This window comes from Macrotis lagotis, chromosome 7 (assembly GCF_037893015.1).
Source record: "Macrotis lagotis isolate mMagLag1 chromosome 7, bilby.v1.9.chrom.fasta, whole genome shotgun sequence".
Classification (NCBI taxonomy): domain Eukaryota; kingdom Metazoa; phylum Chordata; class Mammalia; order Peramelemorphia; family Peramelidae; genus Macrotis; species Macrotis lagotis.
The window spans coordinates 76,224,236-76,250,168 of record NC_133664.1 but is presented as its reverse complement, the minus strand read 5'-3'; the positions used below and the strand labels follow the sequence as shown (position 1 = coordinate 76,250,168).

At 33.7% G+C, this 25,933-nt stretch overlaps 1 pseudogene; it reads left to right on the top strand.

Annotated features, from left to right (window-relative positions):
- The first annotated feature begins 10,179 nt into the window (after nt 1–10,179).
- On the top strand, nt 10,180–10,749 carry LOC141493718 (glycine cleavage system H protein, mitochondrial-like; annotated as a pseudogene).
- The last annotated feature ends 15,184 nt before the right edge of the window (nt 10,750–25,933 follow it).

The following is a 25,933-nucleotide window of genomic DNA, read 5'->3' as shown; positions in this document are numbered from 1 at the left end:
TTCTCTTGGTTCTGCTTACTGTGCTCAGCATCAGATCCTGTAACTCTTTGCATGTTCTCTAGAGTCCAACAATTTATGGTTTCTTATAGAACAATAATATTCCATAGTATTCATGCACCATAACTTATTTAGCCATTCCCCTGTTGTTGGGCATCCCCTCATTTTCCAATTCTTTGCCATTAATAAAAAATGTACTATTAATTTTGCAACATGTGGGATTTTCTGATTTTTTAAATGGTTTCTTGTGGATATAGACCTCCAATTGGAATTCCTGGATCAAAGGGAATGAACATTTTTATTGCTTTTTGGGCACAGTTCCATATTATTCTCCAGAAAGTTTGGATCCATTCACAATTCCACCAACAACACATCACTATCCCAATCCTCCCATGGCCTCCAACATTAATCATTGTCTCTTTTTCTCATCTTGCCCAGTCTGATACTTATGAGGTGATACTTCAGAATTGTTTTAATTTGTATTTCTCTACTCAATAATGAAATAATGATCTGAGTATTTTTTGTATGATTGTATATACATACATATATATATATATATATATATATATATATATATATATAGCTTTAATTTCTTCATTTGAAAACTGTCTATTCATATCCTTTGACCATTTAGCGATTGGGGAATGATTTGTGACCTTATAAATTTCATACAATTTCTATATATTTTAGAAACAAGACCTTTCTCAGAACTTCTAGTTGTGAAGATTATTTCCCAGGTTTCTGCTTTACTTCTAATTTTAGCAGCATTGATTTTATAAGTGCAAAAACTTTTCCATTTGATACAGTTAAATCATTCATTTTGCAGTTAATAATGTGCTCTAATCTTGTTTGGTCATAATTTATCCCCTTTCCATAGATATTATAACTAGAGTATTTCTTTATCTGTGGTGTCAATTGTTCCTTTTAAAAAGAGGTAGTATTCTTCCTTAGTCTTTTTAATGATATTAATTTTTGCTTTTTCTTCGCTTTTGCTTTTACTGAGATCAGGATTGCTATCCCTGATTTTTTTTTTACTTCTGCTGAGGCATAATATATTTTGCTTCATCATTTTACCTTTACCTTGTGTGTATCTCCCTGCTTCAAATGTGTTTCTTTTAAATATATTATAGGATTCTGGTATTTAATCCATTCTTTTATCTGCTTCTGCATCCCATTCACATTTATAGTTAAGATTACTAATTCTGTAGTTCCCTCTGTGCTATCTTTCTCCATTCATCTTTTTCTCTTTCCTTTTCTCTTATTCCTTCTCAACAAAATTTTATTCCCTTTCCCCTTTAATTTTTCTTTTAAAATTTAGCTTACAGTTTATTTTCACTTTTACCTTTGCCTTCATTTTTATCAGTCCCTTCTTCTCTTATCTTTCCCTTCCCCCCACCCCCCTTCCCTATAGATAAGGATGGATTTTTAAACTCAAGTGGGAATGTATCATATTTCCTCTAGGGTCTAATCTATTGAATAGAATTTACTCAATGTTCACACCCTCCTTTCTTGCCCTTTAAAATTATGAATCTTTTGCTTTTTCACCTGGTGTTATTCATCCCTCAAGTAATATTAGTCAGGTATCATCAATCACACTTTGATTATTTGATTGCTTGATGAGCTCAAATTGTTATCAAATCATCATCCCAGATTGTTTGATTGCTTGATAAAAAGCATTGTCTCAAATTGCATAAAATTTTAATTACAATAATTATTTACCTTACCCCATTTGCAAGTACCCTCCAAGAACACACAATCCTCCTCATGAGCCAAAGTATCATCCAAAATTCAATCATTTCTTGAACTATTTATACCCCTACCACCAGGTGGGAGATTAGATGTGAAACAAAGTGATTGGGCAAAGCAAGGATTAAGTCACACCCTGATTCAATTAACTATAATTATCTTAAAGGGATCTAAGTATTGGGAGACCCTGAAGGTCACACTTGAGAACTTTACAAATGATTGTAAGTTATGAGAGACACTAATTCAGGGCCACCCAGTATATGATGCCATCATCAGACAAAGTGCTAAGCTTTGTTAGCACAGTTGAATTGAAGTGGGTCAAAGAATTATGAGGCACTTAAATTTAGTGTTAACACCCTGCTTTTCATCAGGGCTTTTTGTCTCAAACACAGTAATGTCATGTTGGATCTCATCAATGGAGAGACAAGACCCAACTATGCCCATATCCTTTCCAATCTCTTCAACTATATTCAACACTTTATTCTAAGAGAAGTAAAGTTCCCAAGAATTAGATTGTTTACAATTTTATGGTCTGGACCCACATTTGTTTTGTTTTATTTTTTCATTCTCCTTTTCATTTACCTTTTATGCAGCTCTTGGGTAGTTTATTTGGGGATTGTATTCTCTGTTCAATTTTGCTATTGGTGTCAGGGAATTCTGGAATTCCTATATTTCCTTGAACATCCATCTTTTCCTCTAACAGTATATGCTGAATTTTGCAGGGTAGTAAACTCTGAGTTGTAATTCCAGGTCCTTTGCCCTCCAATATATGATATTTCAGGTCTTCCAGTTGTTCAGTGTTGAAGCTCATAAGTCATGTTTGAGTCTGATTGTATTTTCTTTGTATTTAAATTGTTTTCTTTTTGCTGGTGGCAGTATTCTCTCCTTTATTTGAGAGCTCTGGAATTTGGCTATAACAGATTTTTATCCTGGGGTCTCTTTTTGGAGGGGTTCTGTGGATTCTTTCAATGGTTATATTATTATCTTATTGCAATGAATTTGTATAGTTTTCTCCTATAATTTACTACATGATGTTTTCCAGGTTCCTTTTTTTTTTATCTAGAGTAGTCCAGTGATTCTGATATTTTCTCTAGTCTATTTTCCAGGTAAATTGCTTTTCCCAAGAGGTATTTTTATAATTTATTTCATTTGTTCATTCTTTTCAAGTTGTTTGATGGATTCTTGATATTTCATAGACTCATTAGCTGCCATTTATTGCATTTTTTCCCCCATTGGACCATTTGTACTCTTTAAGGCATTTTTTCCCTCAGGGTATTTTATTTTTTGAATATTCTTTTCTATTTTGTCAGTTTCACTTTTTAAGCAATTATTTTCTTTTTTCAATTTTTCTTCTACCTGCCTTACATGATTGTTAACTTCCTTGAGGTCTTCCATTGGTTCTTTCTGAGCTTGAGACCAATTCCCAATTATCTTTGTAATTTTTGCCCATGGCTTTTTTGACTTTGTTGTCTTCTAAGTTTGTGTCTTGTTCTTCCTTGTCATGACTTTCTGTGATCATATTATTCTTTTCTCGTTTTTTTTACTCATTTTTTGGCCTTTTTTCCTTTCTTTTTAATTTGAACTCTGCATCCTGGGAGGAAGAGGCATTGACAAGGCTTCTTTTGCCTGTGCCTGCAGGTCTGTTTACCTGGTATTGTGCTAATGTGTCTGTGGGGGCCAAGGGGGATGTTCATGTCTGGTGCTGCATTTAGGTAATGGGATAAGAGGTGGATATCACTTTTGGAGGCTGGAGGAATCTGGCAGCTAACCTGGTACTGTGTTGGGGTTCAAGTGGTGATGTCTGGTGTGTGCTGAAGCCCAGTGGGGTTATTCTGCTTTTTTCTAGGGCTACCATGAACCAGGTAGTAGTCTGGACTCTGGAGGAAGCCTGCTTTAACCAGGGCTGCACAGAAGAATATGACTGTTTTTGGAACTGGAGTCTGCTGGCTTCCTCTATATATGCAATGAATTGGCTTGCTCCACCACCCTGGGGTTTAGGTTCTTTCACTGGTTTGCTAAGAAGGGGCTTGCTGATGGCTTATTGAGCTAGTTCCTCTCCTGGATTGTGTTCCTCTGTCTCCCCCAAATTGGAGTAAGACAGACCTTTCTCTTGGATTTCTCTAAGTTTCCTGGGCTAAACAATTGCTTTACCCCATTACTCTGTTGGGCTTCTGTTCTAGGATTTGTCCCGGGATGCTATGTTATGGCTGTTTGGAGGTAAATACAGGAAGGTTGCAGCAATTTACTACTTACTCTTCCATCTTGATTCCTAGAAGTAGAATTTTGGACCTTATCTTCTTCCATCTTCTGATTTTTCTACTAAACTCTTGAATTAGTTGCTTTCTTTATCTTCTCCCTCCATTGTTTTCTTTCTAGTGTTCTCCACTTATTCACTGATGAGATCCTTTGAACTACAAAGAACCATAAAGAAAGGGTTTATTACATATCTCAAATCATCACCAACCCATTAAAGCAAACACATATTACATTATATATATGTAATATATATATATATATATATATATATATAATATATATATATGTAATATGTCTGAATTCATTGAGATCATAATTGTTCCATATTGTTCCATAAACACAATTTACTGGAAACTTAATTCCCCTTTCCTATTTCTTTTCCTCCTCATCCCTTAGAGTTCTGAAACTGTGAATGATTCTACCTTTTGGCATGGGAATGAAGGTGGAGGTGGTAGGGGTCCTTGGATAATAGATACCAAAGAGTTCCAAGGGTCCATTTATCTGAAGTCTAGGGTAGGTCTTACAAATAATCACCAATGTACATATTAGCTACAAAGCTTCCCCCCCTTTATTTCCCCTTCTTAGTAGGCATTGGGTAGGTATAAGGGACAGAGAAAATAAATGGGTATTATTTAAAAAAAATTAAAAAATCAAATTCTCTAGAAATCTGATCAATAAAGTTCCTAACCAAATCCCTCTTGTCACCCCCAGATGTAAACTAGGACTCTAGCACTCCTCAAGACATACTTTTCTCACAAGATATTCCCCAATTTATAAATGGTCAAAGGATATGAACAGACAGTTTTCAAATGAAGAAACTAAAGCTATATATAATCATATGAAAGAATGCTCCAAATCATTATTGATTAGAGAAATGAACATTAAAACAGCAAAGAGGCATCACCTCATACCTATCAGATTGGCCAAGATGAGAAAAAGAGAACATGATCAATGTTGGAGAGGTTGTGGCAGGATTGGGACATTGATACATTGCTGGTGGAAATGTGAATGAATCCAATCTTTTTTTGGAGAGCCATATAGAACTATGACTAAAGGTCAATAAAACTATTCATGCCCTTTGACCCAGCAATTCCAATTCTAGGTCTATATCCAGAAGAAATTATAAATATTCATAGCAGTTCTTTCTGTAGTGGCAAAGAATTGGAAATTGATGGGTTGCCCATCAACTGGGGAATGGCTAAACAAATTATGCTACATGAATATGATGGAATATTATTGTTCTATAAGAAACTATAAATGATGGGACTCCAGAGAAGCATGGAATGACATACAGGATCTGATGTTGAGAGAAGCAAGTAGAACCAAGAGAACAATGTACACATCCAAAACAACTTTGTGAGATGAACAACCTTGATGGAAGCAGCTCCTCTCACCAGTTCAGAGTTAAGACAGCTGTATGAGACTGGCTATGAACTAGGTTATACCCATCCAGACAAAGTAAAGCAAAGCAAAACAACACACACACGCACAACAATCCTTCAGAATCTGATGAACATTTTATAAAAAATTAACTCTTATTTATCTCTTTCCCTTAATACTTCATACCAAAAATAACTAATCTGTAAAACATGTTTATCAAAATATGTATGTATAATGTTAACCTGACTGTTCATCACTGAGGGAAGGGGGATGAGAAGGGAGAGTGGAAGGAAATTTTGTAACTTAAAAAATACAAGTGCTTTTGGATATATATAAATGAAAAAATTTTGAACTAAGAAATACTTTTTCTTTGGAACAAGGAGAGAATAACATTTTCCTGGTACTAGATAGAGATAGATTCCTTTTAAAGTTTAATGTAGAAAAAAATTCCAGCCACTCTAGGGTAAGAAGTTCCAGGTATGGCCACCCAGTGAGAACATCCTAGCTGCAGGATCATAGACTTCCCAATTTGGAATAACCTTTCACACAGAACTAGAAAAGCCAGATTTAGCAAAGATTAGATCACCTGCAAAGCACAATTTCACAGTTTTAGTTGATTTGGATCCAGGTTCATGCTTTTTACCTGGTGATAGAGGAGCAATAACTGCTTCCAGCTGGGTTATTTCTTGAGGAGATTTTTAGGTTTTCTTTTCCCTTAATCTCTGCTTTACCTGGCTGTTAAAGTTGTGACTCCTGGTTTTTATTGCCTGTCATAGATTAATGACCAGAATCTTATGTCTCTAAAAGGTGAACACCTCAAATGCAGAAACTACATCATCTTCAGTAAGTCAAAAAGAATTTCCCCCCTTCTATGTTTCTGTGTTAAGTACCATGTGAAGCTCTGGCATAATCAGATAGGTTATAAGCAGACAAGGATAACCAAAAAAAAAAAAAAATAGGATCTCTAATTCTGATGGAGACAACATGCAAACAAATATGTAAATACAAGATTTCTACAAGCTAAATTTGAGATAATCTCCAAGGTAAGACATTAGCAGGACAGCACAGATTAATTTGAACTCAATCCAAAAGGAAGCCTAGAGAGACTAAGATTAAGAGGTAGAGAATGCTAGGCATAAGAAAGAGCAAAGCCATGGAGTTCAGAGATGGAATGTCTTTTATGAGAAATGGGCAGCTCCTATTCAGCTACAAGGCCAGTGTTGCTGTATCATTGAGCAAGAAGAGAGTAAGTTTAAGAAAACTAGAATGGTAGGAAGGGACCTTGCTGCTGGGCATACTAATTACAATAGAATCCTTTCTGGTTCTTGGTGTGAAAAGGCAGCTGTACCTTAGGTCTACCAAAAAAAACCAACTGGATTGGTAAATGACATTATATGTTTATCATTTATGTTTTGTAATTTATTTATAGATTTTCTCCTCTAAATTTTTTAATCTTCCTTTTTGTTGCACTTCTTTCTTAGTACCCTATCTTATCTCTAGATTCCCTAGACCTATAGATTTGAATCATGCACATTGTCTTTCTTCCAAATAAACAATATCCTTTTTGCTGTTTTCTTCTTTTTTAAATTTAATTTATATTTATATATTTATATTTTTGTTACATTTTAAGTGCCAAGCTATCTCCTTCTCTCCACCCCTCTGTCATCAGAGGATTCTACCATTTGAATATCCATATGTCTTGTGCATATGTTCATGCATATATATATATATATATCTTTTTCATATATATGTAAAACTATACTATTCATACTTCTATTTATCACTTGTTTCTCTGAAGTGGACTAGCATCTTCCTTCACAGGTTCTTTGAAAGTTATTTGAATATTATAATAAAATGATGATTAATATAATACTATATTAATAATACAATAGTTATTCTTTGAACAACAGTGCTGTTACTGTATCCAATATTCTATTAATTTCATTCTTCATTATTTGATGCAAACATTTCTGCTGTTTTCTTAGCAAACCCCTTAGTTCTAGTTTTCTTTACCTTTTTCTCTGACCTATATAAAATCCATCTTTTCTGCATCTTATTTCTTCCTGTTTTCCCCCTCTATCTTTGCCCTCTCTTAAAATTCTAGGGGGGGTCTTAATTTATTACCAGCTTGCATATTTTTTACACCTCCTCTTCCATTCTGTTCTCTTTAAACTTGCCCAATTGTCCCTCTCTTGGGAGTTTATAATTTAGAATTTAAAAAACATTTAAAATCGTGACTATTAGGATCCTGGCATTTTGAATAAATACACCCTTTATTACCAGAGGTTACACATTGCCCTCTTCTGGCAGAAGGCGTGATGCCCTTGTCTTCCACACCGGAAACACAGATCTTGATACATATCAACGTTTGATGGTAAATGAAGCCATGAATATAATATGTTCTCATTTGTTTCCTAAACCAGCAAACTTCTCTCTTCCCATATATCTAGGAGCTGGATCACAGTTCCAATTCAAAGCAAATTTCTCCAGACCAAATGTCCCTGACCCTTTTTCTGGAAGTGTTAATCTCACAATCCTTTTAACCTGAGCACAGTGTTTTTTTCCTGTTTCCTGTTTCATTCCTAGAAAGAGTGCCTAGATTTTGCCTCACTTGGACTGCTTAAATGGAAGTACTTAAAGTCCTTCCTGTAGACCATTTTTTAAAAAATTTTGACTCATTTTATAAAATAAGCCAACCCTCAGAACTGGCCTGTAATATGCACCAAATTCCTTTTCCTCCTAAGAATTTGAAAGACAATCGAAATATATGGTCTATTTTATTTCTGTTTTTTTTTCCCCAAAATGACCTGGTCAGCTGTGACTTTACCAATAACCCGATGAAGGGAAATTATCTTTTTTTTTGGAGGAGTGATTAAATCATAGTCATTCCCAAGAAAGAGTCTATTCTCCTTTATTGTCTATAGAAGTAACCTGGCTTCTCTTAATTTTTTCCAATTCCTCTAATATTGTATCCCTTAAAGAAGATACAAAGAAAACACTCTCAGTATTTATCTTTATATCTTTCTTCTCTCTTCTTTGATATTTCTTCTTGTACATGACTATTCCCTCAACTGAATGCCAGCTATTTGAAGGAAGCAGTAGTTTCATATTTGTCTTTTATATCCTAGGTAAAGAACCCAGCCTAGCACTTTGGGGAATGGTTGGGCCCAGACTGACAGTTTCATTGATGTGGGGAACTCCCATGAGGACATCCATTTGCCTATAATCCTAGGAAATTCCCCAGAACATTATGAAGTTAAAGGACTTTTCCAGAGTCACATAGCATTAGTAACTATGAGACCACAGTACTCTATCCACTCCACTATATTGTCTCTTAGGATTCTGGCTGAGAGTCAATGGTTAATTAGTATTTGTTAATGCATCCTAACATTTGAATTCTAACTGTGCCAATTTCTTTCCTTATTCCTCTCCTTCAGAATTTCTATATGTCTTATTCATCCTAGTGCCCTGAAAACAAGGACAGGAATGCCCACATTCTGTTTACTGCAATCTCTAAAGGGCAGTTGCTATTGCTGCTAGATAGCTTTTCAGAACACCTTTCCTTTTTAAGCATCACTTGACTTTTGCTAAAATTTAGTCAGTTGCTACTGGTGTTTTTTTTCCCACTGTTCCTTCTGCATGCAGAATTTGTTATTTATACCTATATACTATTCTCACTGGCTTCCCTTTTCTGAGTTGCTGAATGAGTTGTGATACCATGTCTTCAGTTTGCTCCTTCTTCCCAACAGAGATCAATTTTAGTTTTCCCTACCTATATTTCATTTAGGACCAGTTTTTATTATCTTTTGTGGAAGAGATAAAGAAATGGATTTGCAATTAGAATTTAGCAATTCATGAGAATTCAGCAATTGTGCCAGATTCACTACTCTTTCTCCTAGGCAAGGCTCTATTGTGTATAATATTTGCAGCAACCATACTAAAATTAAGAGTAGAAAGCAGGACAATACCTACTTACTGATTTTTGTCTATTTTTGTTTCTTAATTTTGCTAATCAGAATTCTATGACTAGAAATTTCTTGCTTTTAGTTGTCTCCTCCAACAATTAGAAATAGTCACTTAGCTGCAGCAATAAGAGAAGAAAGAGAAATTGAAGGAATCAGAATTGGCAATGAGGAAGAAAAACTTTCACTCTTTGCAGATGATATGATGCTATATTTAGAGGACATAATACTTTCAATCTTTGCAGATGATATGATGGTATACTTAGAGAACCCCAGGAAAATCATCTAAAAACTCCTCTAAACAAATTAAAAAATTCATCAAAGTAGAAGAATATGATATAAACTTACATAAATCATTAGGATTTCTAGATATGAACAACAAATTCCAGGAGCAAGAGATAGAGAAATTGCATTTAAAATAAATATAGAAAATAAATACTTGGGAATCTACCTCCCAAGATAAACTCAGAAACTGTATAAACATAATTATAAAGCACTTCTCACCCTAATAAAGTCAGATCTAAATAATTGAAAAAATGTCAAATGCTCATGGTTAGGTCAAGCCAAAATAATAAAAATGACAAGCTAATATAATAAAAATTCAACCCAAATTAAATTACTTATTCAGTGCCATGCCAATCAAACTACCAAATGAGTACTTTACCATGCTATTAAAAATGTTAATAAAATTCATTTGGAGCTACAAAAGGACAAGAACTGATGAAAAATGGAAAGGAAAGTAACCTAGCTCTTAACAGATTGAAAACTATACCATAAAGGCAGTCTTCAAAACTGCCAGGTACTGGTTAAGGACTAGAATAATGGGCCCCCAGAGAAGATGGCACTGCAGATGGCCAGGAGCATGTGGGTCACGGCCTCCTCCTTGTAGGTAGCAGCTGGGGCTGAGACCACCAGGTCCCTGACCTCATTCCCAGCCTTCCCTGAACACCTTTGGGACCATACCAGACTGGCCTCCCCTCCCTTCCCCGGGGCCACTGCCTCCCTTGGCCTCTGCACCAGCACCCTGCGACTTGTTTGAAAATTCACAGACAAGCATGAATGGATATCAACTGAAAATGGTATTGGGACAGTGGAAATCAGCAACTTTGCACAGGAAGCGTTGGGAGATGTAGTTTACTGTAGTCTTCCAGAAGTTGGAACAAAATTGAACAAACAAGATGAGTTTGGAGCTTTGGAAAATGTGAAAGCTGTCAACGGACTCTATTCTCCACTAACAGGAGAAGTAACTGAAATTAATGTAGCTCTTGCAGAAGACCCAGGACTTGTCAATAAATATTGTTATGAAGATGGTTGACTGATCAAGATCACTCTGAGCAAACCTTCAGAATTTGATGACCTGATGAGTGAAGATACACATGAGAGATACATAAAATCTCTTGAGGACTGAATGAACATTGGATCCCCAAATAAATTAGCATAGGAACACAGCCCAGTACAGTTATGTCTTAAATTAGCGGTATATGGAAGGATAGCAACTTTTACACTTCTGAAACAACCACCATGGCATGGAAAAAAAAATTTACTCAAATGATAGGGTAAGTGCTTTTACTATTTGCACTTTTTGCACAGTTTCTTCCTAGTAATTTTAATTAATGTCTGTCTAGTTATGAATTCATTGTATCATGTGTGGTAAAAGTTAATTCTGATATCATGTACGTCAAAGTTTGAATTTTTTCCTATAAAAAGCCTTAAATCAATAATATTGTAATGGCCATTCAACTACATTTGCATCATCAGTTTTGTTCAAAATACATTTGGCTTTCTGTCCATGGGAATAATTTACTGGGATTGGTTATCTGGCTAGTTGGTGTCAGATAACAACTTAATTTTTTAATAAACTTCTTGGCAGAAGTTTATGAGACTTCAACGTTGAAGAACAATGAAATTTAATAACTTTTTTATTTTTAGGTTTTTGCAAGGCAAATGGGGTTAAGTGGCTTGCCCAAGGCCACACAGCTAGGTAATTATTAAGTGTCTGAGGTTGGATTTGAACCGAGGTACTCCTGACTCCAGGGCCACCTAGCCACCCCAATAACTTTTTTTAAATGCTAAAAAAAAGAACTAGAGTAATGGATCAGTGGATTAGGTTAGGTTCAAAGGAAACCACAGTAAATGACTATAGCAATTTACTATATGAAAAACCCAGGGATGGCTAGGTTGCACAGTGGATAGAGCAGCAGCCCTGGAGTCAGGAGTACCTGACTTCAAATCCGGCCTCAGACACTTAATAATTACCTAGCTGTGTGGCCTTGGACAAGCCACTTAACCCCATTGCCTTGCAAAAAACTAAAAAAAAAAGAACCAAAAAATAAACCCCAAAGATATCAGCATCAGGGGTAAGACCTATTTGACAAAAATTATTGGGAAAACTGGAAAATAATATGGCAAATCCTAGGCACAGATCTACATCTCATACCCTATACCAATATAAGGTCAAAATGGGTACAGGATTTAGACATAAAGAGTGATATCATAGATAAATTAATAGACCAAGAAATTATCTATCAGATCTATGGAAAGGTGATAAATTTATGACTAAACAAGAATTAGAGCACATTAAACACTGCAAAATAAAAGATTTTGATTATATTAAATTAAGAAGTTTTGCACTAATAAAATCAATGCTGTCAAAATTAAAAGAAAAGCAGAAAGCTGGGAAACAATCTTAGGAGTTCTGATAAAGGTCTCATTTCTAAATTATATAGTAAATTGCATCAAATTTATAAGATCATGTCATTCCCTGATTTATAAATGCTCAAAGGATATAAACAGACAATTTCCAAATGAAGAAATGAAACCTATATATAATCATATGAATAAAGGTTCTAAATCATTATTGATTAGAGAAATGTGAATTAAAATAAACAATAATGTATCACCTTACACCTATCAGATTGGCAAGATGAGAAAAAAGGAAAATGATCAGAGTTGGAGAGATTGTAGGAGGATTGGGACATTGATGCATTGCTGGTAGAATTGTTAATGGATCCAACCTTTCTAAAGAGTAATATGGAACTATGCCCAAAGGGCAATAACATTGTTCTTACCCTTTGAGCCAGCAATTCTAATTCTAGGTCAATATCCAGAATAAATTATGAAAAAAAGAAAAGTCCTATATGTTCCAAAATATTCATAGCAGCTCTTTCTGTAGAGGCAAAGAATTGGAAATTGAGGGGATGTCCATCAATTGGTGAATAGATAAACATGAATACCATACTATTGTCCTATCAAAAAGCATAACTGGTGGGACACAAGAGAAGCATGGAATGAATTATGGGATCTGATGCTGGGTGAAGGGAATCGAACCAAGAGAACAATGAACACATCAACAACACTATGAGATGAACCATCTTGATGGAAGCAGCTTCTCTCAGCAGTCCAGAGAGCTACAACAACTGTTTTAGACTTGCTAAGGACAATGTTATTCCCAACCAGAGGAACAAGAACAAAGCAAAACATACACACACACACACACACATACACACACACACACACAAACACACACAAACAAAAACCAATCCTTCAGAATCTGGTGAACATTTTATAAAAATTATCTCTTATGTATCTCTTTCCCTTAATCCTAATTCCTCATACTGAAAATAACTAATCTGTAAACATGTTTAACAAAAATATTTTGATACAATGCTAACCTGACTGTTCACTGCTGAGGGCAGGGGGGGTGGTGGTCAGGGAGAGTGGAAGGAAATTTTTTAAATTTAAATGTAAACACATATACATGTGCATATGGATGAAAATAAATAGATAAACAAGCAAATATGTAAAAATTTAAAAAATAAAAATAAAAGAAAGCAGGCCAAATGTGAAAGAACTGGGAACTAAAGTACCCAAACATTCATGACAGACAACTGGAATTACAACAAATATAATTTTAATAAAAAAAAGAAAGAAATAGTCACTTAAACATTTTTAGCAAGTAACTGGGATACAGATACTACATTTCAGTTCTGTGGTGGAATGGATAGAGTACTGATCCTTGAAACAATAGGACTTGAATTCAACTTTGGTCTCAGACAATTGCTAGCTATGGAACTCTAGGTAATTCTTTTTTTTTTTTAAGGTTTTTTGCAAGGTAAACAGGGTTAAGTGGCTTGCCCAAAGTCACACAGCTAGGTAATTATTAAGTGTCTGAGAGCGGATTTGAAGCCAGGCACTCCTGATTCCAAGGCCGGTGCTTTATCCACTACGCCACCTAGCTGCCCCTAGGTAATTCTTTACATTTCTTTGAGTATCAGTTTCCTCCTATGAAAGATCGGAATAATAATAGCATTTATCTTCAAGAGTTGCTTTGGGAATCAAATGAAATGCCATTTTTAAAGCACTTAGCATATTGCCTGGAACATTATAAATGCTATATAAATGTTAGCTGGTATTATTATCATCATTGTTGTCATTTACTATTCTTATTAAGTTAATCAGTTGCTCTTTACAATGACTGTCATTTTATGGAAGTCCAACAAGTTTTTTTTCTCTGATTACCTTGATCAGTCCCCAGCTTCTATATTCTTTTTTTTTTCATTTTATATTTACATTTTGTTCATATTGTTTAGACTTGTTCTTGAAGTTAAGAAATGCCTTCAGATACCTCCTGTAAATATTTTAGACACTGCTTTGCATACAATATATGTTTGATGATCAATTTAGGAGACAGTTTGCAATTCCTTTGAAGCTACTGATTGCAAAATGTAATTACTGCATAATATCTAAAAGCTTGTCCTCTACCAAAATTATGATTTTATTATTGCATACACCAGTTATTGTGTTATGGCTTTTATTTTTATTTCTCTATCTCAATCCCTACCATCTCCTTAAACATAAGGGACCACTGGAATTCAAGTAGAAAATCAGTACTTATCTTCTCTGTAGTTCCATTTCAATTAATAAAAACCAAGAATATGTATGTGTAGTTGAATGTGTTTGTATGTGTCCTGGGGTCAAGTATGGAAGGGTATTTAATTGGCTTCTTTCCTGTTCTGATGCAAGTCTATGATTTTATATGCCTTACCTTCAGTTCCCACAAACCTTTGCCTTTCAAAATGTTGATGAAGGAAGGATGATTGTGTTTTCCTGGAAGGTTGTGGGATAGAAAATGACTACTCTTTTAGGCTTAAATTTCGGAAACATCATTGGCTCCAAGATTAATAAAGCTTGAGACACACTTAAAGTCCTGACTATTTTATAGGATATTGGAATTAGGTATTTATTTTCTTTTTGGTTCAGGTGTAGAGAATGGATTGAGGTTTTAAATGATATTTAGATGGGGGAGAGAAGATGTGACATGGGAAAGTGGAAATCATATTTATCCCCCCTCATTTAACCAAGTAAATTCATTCTAATTTACAGCCCACAATGAAACAGCAGCAGTGCTCTTTGTTCCCACTCTGGCAAATAAAAGAGAGGAAAGAAGTAATTCCATTTTCAATGGATAAAAACATGCCTACATGTTTGTATAAAGCTGATTTTTTTTGTATTTGCTTTTTTAGTAGTTTATACCTACATAGAGAAGTGATGTAGTTGATTTGCTACTTCAAAAAATCTAATGGTCTTATTCAGGGATCTGATGATCTCATTCATTTTGTCAAGATTGATGAGTGAGTGGGATTGACAGATGAAAATTCCATAGCTGGTTAACTCTTATCATACAAACTTTCTAACAATTAAACCTCCTAGAAGAGAAATGATCTGTCTTGTGATGTTATGTTTATTTGATCATTAAAATTGTAAAAAATACTATTTCTCTTAAATTATAAGGATCCAATATAGAAAAAGAATAAAATGAGCTCAAAGATTCTGCCAGATTTGCTTCCATGATACTAAGTTTCTCAGAAATGTACTTTCATATATATCTTATGACAGCTCTCAGCTCAGGACTATAGCTTATAATCTATCTAAATTCAAATCTACTTCTCTCCCTCCCCCCTTCCCCTCTTTTCTCTCTCCTCCAGGGTAGCTATGTGGTGACCTCTTTCATATCTGTGATTAGAGTCCTTCTGATCCACTTTTTTCCCCATCCTCCCAATACACCTATATATCAATATCTTTATTTTTATAGGAGATCATAGATTTGGATCTAAAATACTTTGAAGTGTAGCAATGGAATGGAGAAAAAGCTCTGCATCCAACTGGATTGCCTCCCTTAAGTTCATCTGCTCCAAGCACAAGTAGCTGAATGTTTTCATATGATGTGCCTTTATTAAAACATGGAAACTTTGGACTTGCTCAAGGTCATGCCATGGATCAGAAGCAGAATCAGGGCTGGAATAAAAAAGTTCTTGATTCACTGTTTGGTGCCTGGACCTTGTCGCCAAACTACTTTCCTGTCTCCATTAAAAATGATTCATGGTAAGCTGACATAGTCCAAGGCCAGATATAGTTGAGTCATTTCCTCTCACTTGAACTTATTGTTATAATTATATAAAAGACATAAGATTCAGTGGGTTTTTTTACCCTACCTTTATCCTTAACTCTACAGATTACTATACATTGAAAAGTAAAACTGTTTTTATGGCTTTAAATTGAATAGCCATGAATTTTTCTGTCCCAACTCTTGCAAATAAAAGACAGAAAAGGAGTAATTACTTTTTGAATGCATTAAAAACATGCCTGAATATTTGCATAAAGTTGTTATTTTTTGGTTTATTTTTCAGCAGTTCATGCTTACATAAATAAATCATGTATAGTTAACTTGCTACTACAGAAAATTCTAAGAACAAAGGTATAAAATAAAAAGCATGAAATTTGAACCCAATCCATCAGTCACTAAACATTTATGAGCACCTACTATGTGTAAAGTATTAGAAATATAAAGAAAAGTTAGTAGCAGTCTCTGTGCTCAGTCTAAAGTCTAAAGAGAGAGACAATCTGAAAACAATTACATACAAACAAGATCAATGTATAGTAGTTACAAATATAGTGGATACATAGTACAGTGGATATAGATGTATACATAAATATATCCATATAGAGATATAAATATAGAGATATGTGTGTGTATGTATGCATGCATATATTTAATCTGTCAGTGGAAGGAAGGTATTAACAGTAAGGGGAACATTAAACGAGATAATACATGTTCAAATTCTAAATGGACTCTAGCTTAGTCATTTAACCTCTTCAGAGTTAAGTTTCTTCTCCTATAAAATTGTAGAGCCTCATTAGATAAGATTAAAATTTCTATTTTATTTATGGATTTTCTAGAGGTTTATAAACACTTTTAGTCAAGCCAGATATCAACCAGCCTTTTGCCACACCTCCCACAAATCTCAAAAATACATTGCTAATAAAGTCTAAAAACTTATTTCAAAAAAATTAATCAGTCTAAAAAGGGAAAGAAATGGTAGTTTCACCAGGGAGCTTTGCCATCAACATTATTATCATCATTTTAGTAAAAATTATATTTATTTGTAGGGGAAGGCATGTGTATTATCTTTTTTTTTTAGAATTTTTGCAAGGCAATGGGGTCAAGTGGCTTGCCCAAGGCCACACAGCTAGGTAATCACTAAGTATGTGTATTATCTTTAAGGAAAAAAAATGCTTTGAATCATAGGGATTTATTATGTTAACCCCAAATGTACACATGGACTATTTGTGCTTGACCTTTCGTAGAGCATCCTGAGCTCATATTATTCTAATCAACCATAGTCAGACACTCTTTTAACTTGACTCTAACATCATGATGCCATTTGGTCCTATTCAAATACAAAGGACAAGAATCATGTTAACCGAAGGATATAATTTCCCTTCAAATTACTAATGTACAAATTTGTTTAGATTGATAATAATGACATGAATAGTTTTTGTTCTCAAGGATATTATAATATAGAAGGAGAAATACAGAGACACACAAATAACTATAATATAAATTAAAATGTAATTAGTACATTCTTGACAGATACAAAAAATAGAGTAGTAAACTGTGTATAACCCTCTCATTACTAAATCAAGTAAGGCATAAAATAGGTAGCTGATGGATGTACAACAAGGGTGCTTGATATTAGAAATGGTCCATTTACTAACTCAGATGACAGAGAGATTCTTTATGAATTGGGAATTTTTCAAAGATTCCTAAATGAGATCGACATTCACTCAAAGAGGTTCAACTTAATTTTTTAAAAAATGTTTAAAGCATGCCTATTGTCCTCATATTGATGGATAACTCTTCAAAATGATCCATCAATACAAAATTGAAGAGGAGGAAGAGAATTGATGGGATCATATTTGTACAACTGGACAGTTTCTTAAATGACTTATTCCTGAACCAGCCCATCTTTTTTAAAACCAATATACTTCTAGGGATGGAATATGGTGATGAATCATGAAATACTAAAGTTTTTTTAAAAAATAAAGTTGAGGGTTAAGCAAAGGACATTGCAAAATGAATGGAAGATTCAGATAGGCTCCTGCAAGGAAGAATTGTGTACCAAGAGAATTGAAAATGGAATCAGCAATATATACCATATGAGGTGGTCATATATTGTAAGATTTGGATATCACAAATGCATGTTCCACTGGCATTCATGTCATATCAAGCACTCAAGAGAATGATCCTCAATATTCTGCATAGACTTCTTGGAGAGGATTGATAAGAGGTCATTGACAATTGTTGCATTGAATAAACATGTGGATGGGTTGTAATTTTCCTTGATGCACAGTATATCTCCATAAATGTGTTGACCAAGCCAGATTATGGAGAGAGTTTTGAATATCAAGCTATGTCTTTTTCTATTTTCACTCACATTATTTTATCAAGTTCTTCTTAAATAATTCCAAGCATGATAGTTAGCCAAGAACAATTTTTTGGGAATTAAGAAAAGGAGACTATAGAGTGGGGAATCAGGGCAGTTTATAGATGAAGAAATTAAGAGATCACTGAGAGACTGAGTGAATGAAAGGGAGAGTAACATTAGTAGGAGTGGATTTCACAAATTTGCTCAGAATTGAATTGATTATTGTACAGTTATGGTTGACACACTGTGACTCCATGGACCTCATAGCAATACTGTCCGCAGAGTTTTCTTGGCAAAGATACTGAAGTAGTTTATAATTACCTTCTCTAGTGATATAAGGCAAACAGAAGTTAATTTATTTGCTCAGTCACTAGCTAAGTGTCCGAGGCTGAATTTGAACTCAAATATTTCTGACTCCAAGTCCAGCATTCTAGTCACTGCTCTATCTAGCTGCCTCTTGGTATTGGTAGTAAACATAATTCAGATAAAATTCTTCAGCTATCTACCTTCATGCATAATCCAAGGCAAAAGATAGTTTATATGATTGTTCTACCCAAATACTTGAGTTGAAAGTTAATAAAGAGATTAGTGAAGTTTTCAATTAATCCATTCTGTACACTTTCTTCTAAGGCACCTATGCTGAAAAATAAAAAAATAAATAAATCTATTGAGATTTTTCTGTGTGTGTGTGTGTGTGTGTGTGTGTGTGTGTGTGTGTATGTGTTTGTTTATGTGTACATACACATACACATGATTTATGAGTTGAATTCATATTTTGGAAGAATTCTGGATGTTAGGGAGGCTAGGTGGCACAATGGATAGAGCACTGGCCTTGGAGTCAGGAGTACCTGAATACAAATCCAGCCTCAGACACTTAATAATTACCTAGCTGTGTGGCCTTGGGAAAGCCACTTAACCCCATTGCCTTGCAAAAACTAAAAGAAAAAAATTCTGGATATCACACTTTAGGTAACTTTAAACAAAAAGTAATATTTTACCAAACTTCTTTTGGGTATTTCTGTTGTTCTCAAAGGTCACTTGAATTAATTTAGTTTAAAACACCAAAAGGATTCATAACTATGATTCCATAGTTAACTAAAGAATAATTAAATCCATCCCGAGTGACATAGATATGGCCACTGAATTTAATGTGTATAATGCATATAAATACTCATGATTTCTAATGAGACATCATCCACTAGGAGTGGCATCTAAAACCTTTGTTTCCTTTGTCCTTAAGCTTTAAATCTTTTGATGAAATTCATGTTTAAGAATGGCAGAACCAAACTTTGACCAGGTTTCTGTGGCATCACTTTCAACTTATATTTAATCCTGATTATACATATATATATATATATATATATATATATATGTGTGTGTGTGTGTGTGTGTGTGTGTGTGTGTGTGTGTGTGTGTGTATGTATGTATATGAACCTAGGTACAGTTTTTTTTAATTTCCCATTGATAATTCTATAATTCTCTTGCTGGCATTATGTCATATATGTACCTGAATATATATGCATGTGAGAGGCACTATGCGTCACTGTAACCAACTTCAAGACTGTCCTCAAACATATTACTTGTATGTGTCTGAGCAAATAATTTCACCCCTGAGTGCCCCAGATATCTTTTATAAGGCTATTAATTATTAAGCAGTTATTGATCTACATTGGTGGAGTGAGGATGTTGCCTCATAGAGAAATCCCTAAAGCACTGAAATTGCAATGGTGTTCTCCTTCCCCCCAAAAAAATTGCAGTTAAAAAAGTTTTTCATGGTATAAATTCATATTTGCATATATATATATATTTGACTTAAAATGAAGAGATTATTTCAAGCATCAAATCTTTCAAAAGTATAGCAAAGATATATATATATATATATATATATATATATATATATATATATATATATATATATATACACACACACACACACATATACAGAGGAACATACAAAACTATATCTTTTCAGCCCAACATTTTGTGTGTATGTTTCCTCAGACTCGAATTATAGACATAGTGAGACCACGAGACCATATACTTGCAACTTCATTATTTTATAGATGAGTGGCCTGGGATAGATACTGACTTATCTAATGTCACACAAACCATAAATATTAGAAGTGGGTTTTTAACTGTTTTCAAACTCAGTGCTTATCCCCTTGACTTCTAATGTTAAAAAGTCAATGAAACGGGGTGGCTGGGTTCCACAGTGGATAGAGCACTGGTCCTACAGTTAGGAGCACCTGAATTCAAATCTAGTCTCAGACACTTAATTATCTAGCTATGTGACCTTGGCCAATGGCCTTGCAAAAACCTAAAAAAAAGTCAATGAAACCAAGTTTGTATTTAAAGTGAAATGGAAAAATCAAGGCAAATAGGAGAAAAATTGAGGTAAAAAAATTCCCTAAGCATGCCTTTTCTGTTATGATATTATGATCAAATGAGCTTAATTTTCAATTTTACCTTCTCAATAATTACTTAAACTTAATCCTACTTTGGTTTTAATCAATCTATTTTTAACAAAATGATTTTCAAAGACACAACTTTTTTCACAAAACATCAGAAACACATTAAACCAACCTAGAGAAAATATCTTGGGTTTTTGTCTTATTCAGTACCTCATGAAATTTAATAAAAGCTAACAGGTAATTTTCTGAGCAAGACAACAGTTTTTTTAACAGTGGTCTATATAACTATTGAAAAAGTGAGATATGGAAAGGAGAAACCCTAAGAAATTGAAGAATGTTACAGCAGGCTACAGCTGAGAAAGGTGAATTGGTCTTTAGGTATGGATAATTATGTCCCTCTCTGTCTAGAAATGTAAATTGTTTTGGAATTCAATTGCCTCATGAAATTTTGACTGGAAAATCAGAACCACTTAAATGAAGACCAACTGGTTAGTCATCCTCTTAAGGTAATCAAACCATCCCTAATTTCACAGGGAGAGACAAGAGCAGAATTGTTTTTTGGGGGGAAGGAGTCATCCTAAACTGTTTTTTGTTTACTGAAAATAAAATAGAAATCCCAGTTTAAACTGGTTAGAGGCATAGCATCAAAAAAGCATGTCCCAGGGGCTAGTTGAAGGTAAACTGCATGTTTGAACTTACCCTGAAAAATGGGGTTTAACAAAATGGGGAGAAGAGTAATTACAGAGAAAAATCAGTTACTAAATGATACAATAGAATTTTAATTTCTTCATATAATTGCAAAAATAAAAATCTTTACTAAAAAACTTTGATTTGTTGTAATACCACATATTAAGAGAAGAGGCATATTTAAAAGTTTCAATGCTTTCCTAAACTGATTCCTAATTGTTATAAAAGTTAAAGAAAACAAAAAATAATTGATTTATAAAAAATGTTGATTTTTGAATATGAATAGACAGTTTTGTGTGTATAAATATTGAAAGATGATGGAATATCTATAAAATGATTTAACAGACAAGAAATTTTCCATGGAAATATTTGTGTTTGTTTTCTATTCAGCTGAGGTAGCAAGAGCAAAAGTTTTACATGATTAGTCCTTCTACACCAAAACTTGATAATACTACTCATTTATAAAACCTAAATCATTGCAAACTGGTACAATTATCTCTAATATCTCTAAACGGATGTCTGGATAGAAGGCTATTTTTTGGGGTCAGAAAGACCTTGGGCCATGTCTTGACTCTGTTACATACTGCATATTTGAAGATAAAACAGTTCATTTAAACAGAATAGCCCACATTGCTTTGGAGGACTATAAATGCCATTTGATTTCTTAAAATAAGGCTAAAGATGGTTAGATTCAGACAAAAAAGTATAAGTATATAATAAAAGGTGTAAGCAATGGGAAATACTGAACCAAGCAATAAATAAATGGATATCTCTCTTCTATAAACACTGTTATCACTAACTGCCTGATGGACAGCTCATAAGTTCCCTGGGTCATTAAAACTCAGCATCTCTCAATCATTACTCCGTTATATTTTCCCATAGATTCATCCCTTGCCATAACTTTTCCACCAGTCAATCAATTTATATGAATTAATTAAGTAAAGATATAGTCAGATACTGTACTAGGGACTGGGTATGCACATTTGAAGAATGAAAGAATCTCAACCTACAGTGAATTTAAATGATAACCTAGATGTGTTTGCAAGGTTCTAGAGACATTATGATTAGAAAACTGTTGTCAAAATCTAGAATACGTGAGGGGAAGGTGAAACTTGTATGTCTCTTAGTGGCTGTGTGTTCTTCGCATGGAATTTAACCTCTCTGTTTCTTGGAACCTCTCTAACTGTAAATTACTGTACCAATATTTCCTCATCTAGAAAGTTTTCTATATCAATAAACATAAATTTAATCCATACTTTGTTCCTATGTTTTAATTTTTGTATGAAATACTGAGAATACAAAGAAAGACAAAAATACTCTTGACCCTCAAGAAACTTACATTCCAAGTTGCATTGTACAAATAATTAGGTACATATTTTACACATAGTAAATGGAAGGTAGAAAACTGAATTTGAGATGAATCATAAAGGAAGTTAAATTAGGACTTTGTAGGCAGAACATTTTAACAATAAGGGACAGCTAATGAGAAAGCCCAGGACTGGGAAATGAAGAGTCATGCATCAGTATAAAGAACAGAAAGTATATTAGTATAGAAGGGTTATAGAGTACCCAGAGGAGAATAAATCTCTGAAAGATATTAGATAGCATGAATTCATCTTACACTAGCTAGCATGATTTTGTAATATCCTCTGATAGCATAACCTACCAATAATTTAAAAATTTGATCCCCAAATTAAACATACCTATAAATTTGAAATGGAAGCCTTAAGAAAAAAGAAAGTTCCAAGATAATATATAACTATTTGGGGTAACATAAAATATGTCAAATCCCTGAATCTTTCAACCACCAAAAGTTCTGTTTTCATTTTTAGCTTCCAGCAATCATGACCAGATATCTGTGTGCTCTCTGACATTCTTTCTGCTAATGCAAGGGTTTCCTAATCTAAAAAAAGGAGGAAAATAACAATCTGAGAACGTTATCTGCATTCATCATAAATGGTTAATAGTTTTCATCTTTCTAGGAACTTTTTGAGACTCAGAAACAATACTAAGACATTATAATTAGCCATATCTTTGATGATTTCAGTAAGATAGGAAACTGCACATAGCATTCTGCAGCGCCATAATTATTGGTTGCTGAGACATTATTGGAATCATGCCTCCAAAACACCTAATAGAGACAGTGTTATTCGAATCTAAGTATCTAGGATGATAATAAATATACACAGTGTTTTAAAGTAATGAGTTAAATTATGGAGACAATAAATTGCAATGACAGAAATAGGAAGAAAAAAACCTGATAGTCAGCCCATCAACAACTTATGGCATCACTGAGCATATTTAAGGTATTCTTTTATACAGTACTCTGCTTTTCTTGTTTAATGTGTGGTTTAGACATTTTGAAGAAGGAATCTAATGACAAAAGTGCCCAAAGTGCTTTTAATGACAAATACCACAGTGTTGAAAAGCTCATAATTCTAAGCAATCCAAGCTTAATGCACTACTTATTCGATTGATATTTACATCATCTCTTTCGATAATAATTTTTTATTCAGTGAGTGTAACTTGTGGGATGATATGGGAGTAATGACTTGAAGGTCTGATTGGGTCAGGTAAACTGACTGTTTCTCTCAGCTGATTATGTTCTTTTTTAAAAAAAATTATTTATTTATTTTCATCCACATGTACATGTATATTCTTAAGTTACAAAATTTTCTTCCATTCTCCCTTCCCAGCACCCTCCCTTCAAAAGTGAACAGTCAGTTAGCATGGTACATAAATATTTTGGATAAGAATTACCACAGATTAGTCATTTTCATAATGACGAATTAGGAGTAAGGGTGAGAGAACATTTTAAAAAAGCTTTCATAAGATTGTGAAAGATTGTTTTTTTTTCTTTTGTTGTTTTTGTTTTGTTTTGTTTTTCTTCCTCAGGATGGGAATAACATTGTCCATATTCAATCTATGGTTGTCCTATCTCTCTGAAGTATTGAGAGGAGCTGCTCCCATTGTAGTTGATCAGCTCACAATGTTGTTAATTTGCACATTATTCTCTTGGTTCTGCTCCCCTTGCTCATCATCCTGTAAGTCATTCTATCTTCTCTAGAGGCTGACCACTTATGGTTTCTTATCAAATAATAATATTCCATAGTATTCATGTACCCTAACTTGTTTTTTAATAAACATGTTTAGCCATTCCCCAATTGATGGACATCCTCTCAATTTCCAATTCTTTGCCACTAATAAAAGAGCAGCTATGAATTTCTTTGAACATGTAGGACTTTTCACGTTATTTATAATTTCTTCTGGATGTAGACCTAGAATTAAAATTGGTGGGTCAAAGGGTATGAACAGTTTTATTGCTCTTTGGATATAGTTCCATAATGGTTCTATTCATTCACAACTCCACCAGCAATGCATGAATGTCCCAATCCTCCCAAAACCTCTCTAACAATGTTCATTTTCCCTTTTTTTCTCATCTTGACAAATCTAATGGGTATGATGTGATACCTCATTGTTTTAATTTGCATTTTTCTAATAAATAGTGATTTGGAAAATGTTTTTCATATGATTATATTTAGTTTAATTTCTTCATTTGAAAACTATTCATATCTTTGACTATTTATCAATTGGGGAATGACTTATCGCCTTATAAATTTGATGCAATTCTCCATATATTTTAGAAATGAGACCTTTATCATTTCTTATGTTTGTGAAAATGGTTTCCCAGCTTTCTGCATTCCTTCTAATTCTGGCAGCATTGATTTTATTAGTGCAAAAATTTTTAATTTAATATCATCAAAATCATTCATTTTTTTTGCATTTTATAATGTACTCTAATTCTTGTTTTGTCATAAATTTGTCCACTTTCCATTGATCTGATAGATAGCATATTTCTTGGTCTATTAATTTAACTATGATGTCATCCTTTATTTCTAAATCCTGTTGGTCATGTTCTTTATAAACTCCCTTTGAAAGTCTGGCCAGACATTTCCTCAGACAGAAAGGTTCCATAAGCCAAATCAAATATTTCTTTCCCTGCATTTACATTATTTTATGAACTCCAGTGGTTTACTTACTTTGGTGAAATTTATTTTCAATGGCCAATTATTGTTCAAATTTCTGTTTAAAGATACTTGTATACTTGTTTTAAGTAGATCAATCAATAAGGATTTAGGAATACCTACTATATTCCAGGATCTATATTGCCAGCCTATTAAATGCCCTTCAACAACAAAAAATGTCATTCATTGCACCATCTTTAGTCATTCACTATATGAAAGAAGTAGAGAATAGAGCAAAGCCTTCCTTCCAAAATCAAAGATTTGTGTCAAAGAGGATCCTAAATGTGGAGCTAAAGAGGAGGAAGTCTAATGTTTATTGCTCTATAATAGTGGTTTTCATATGTTTTTATTCTATGAACAGTTTTATTGAAACAATGGGATGGTAGACAGTATATCTCCCTCCATCTCCTCCTTCCTCTCTCTCTCTCTCTCTCTCTCTCTCTCTCTCTCTCTATATATATATATATATATATATATATATATATATATATATCCATTTCCATATTAGAAACCCAATGGGACCAACTTTTGATTTGTCAAAAATGTCATAATGAATTTATAAAATATATTAATTTATGCTCATATATAAGTGCTTTCAACAGAATCTTAGCATTTACCATATATAGCAGTCTACATCATAGCTCCATAAATTTGTGTGATGGTTCCTTTTACTGGAATTTTCTCCTTTCTTTTTACTATGTCTT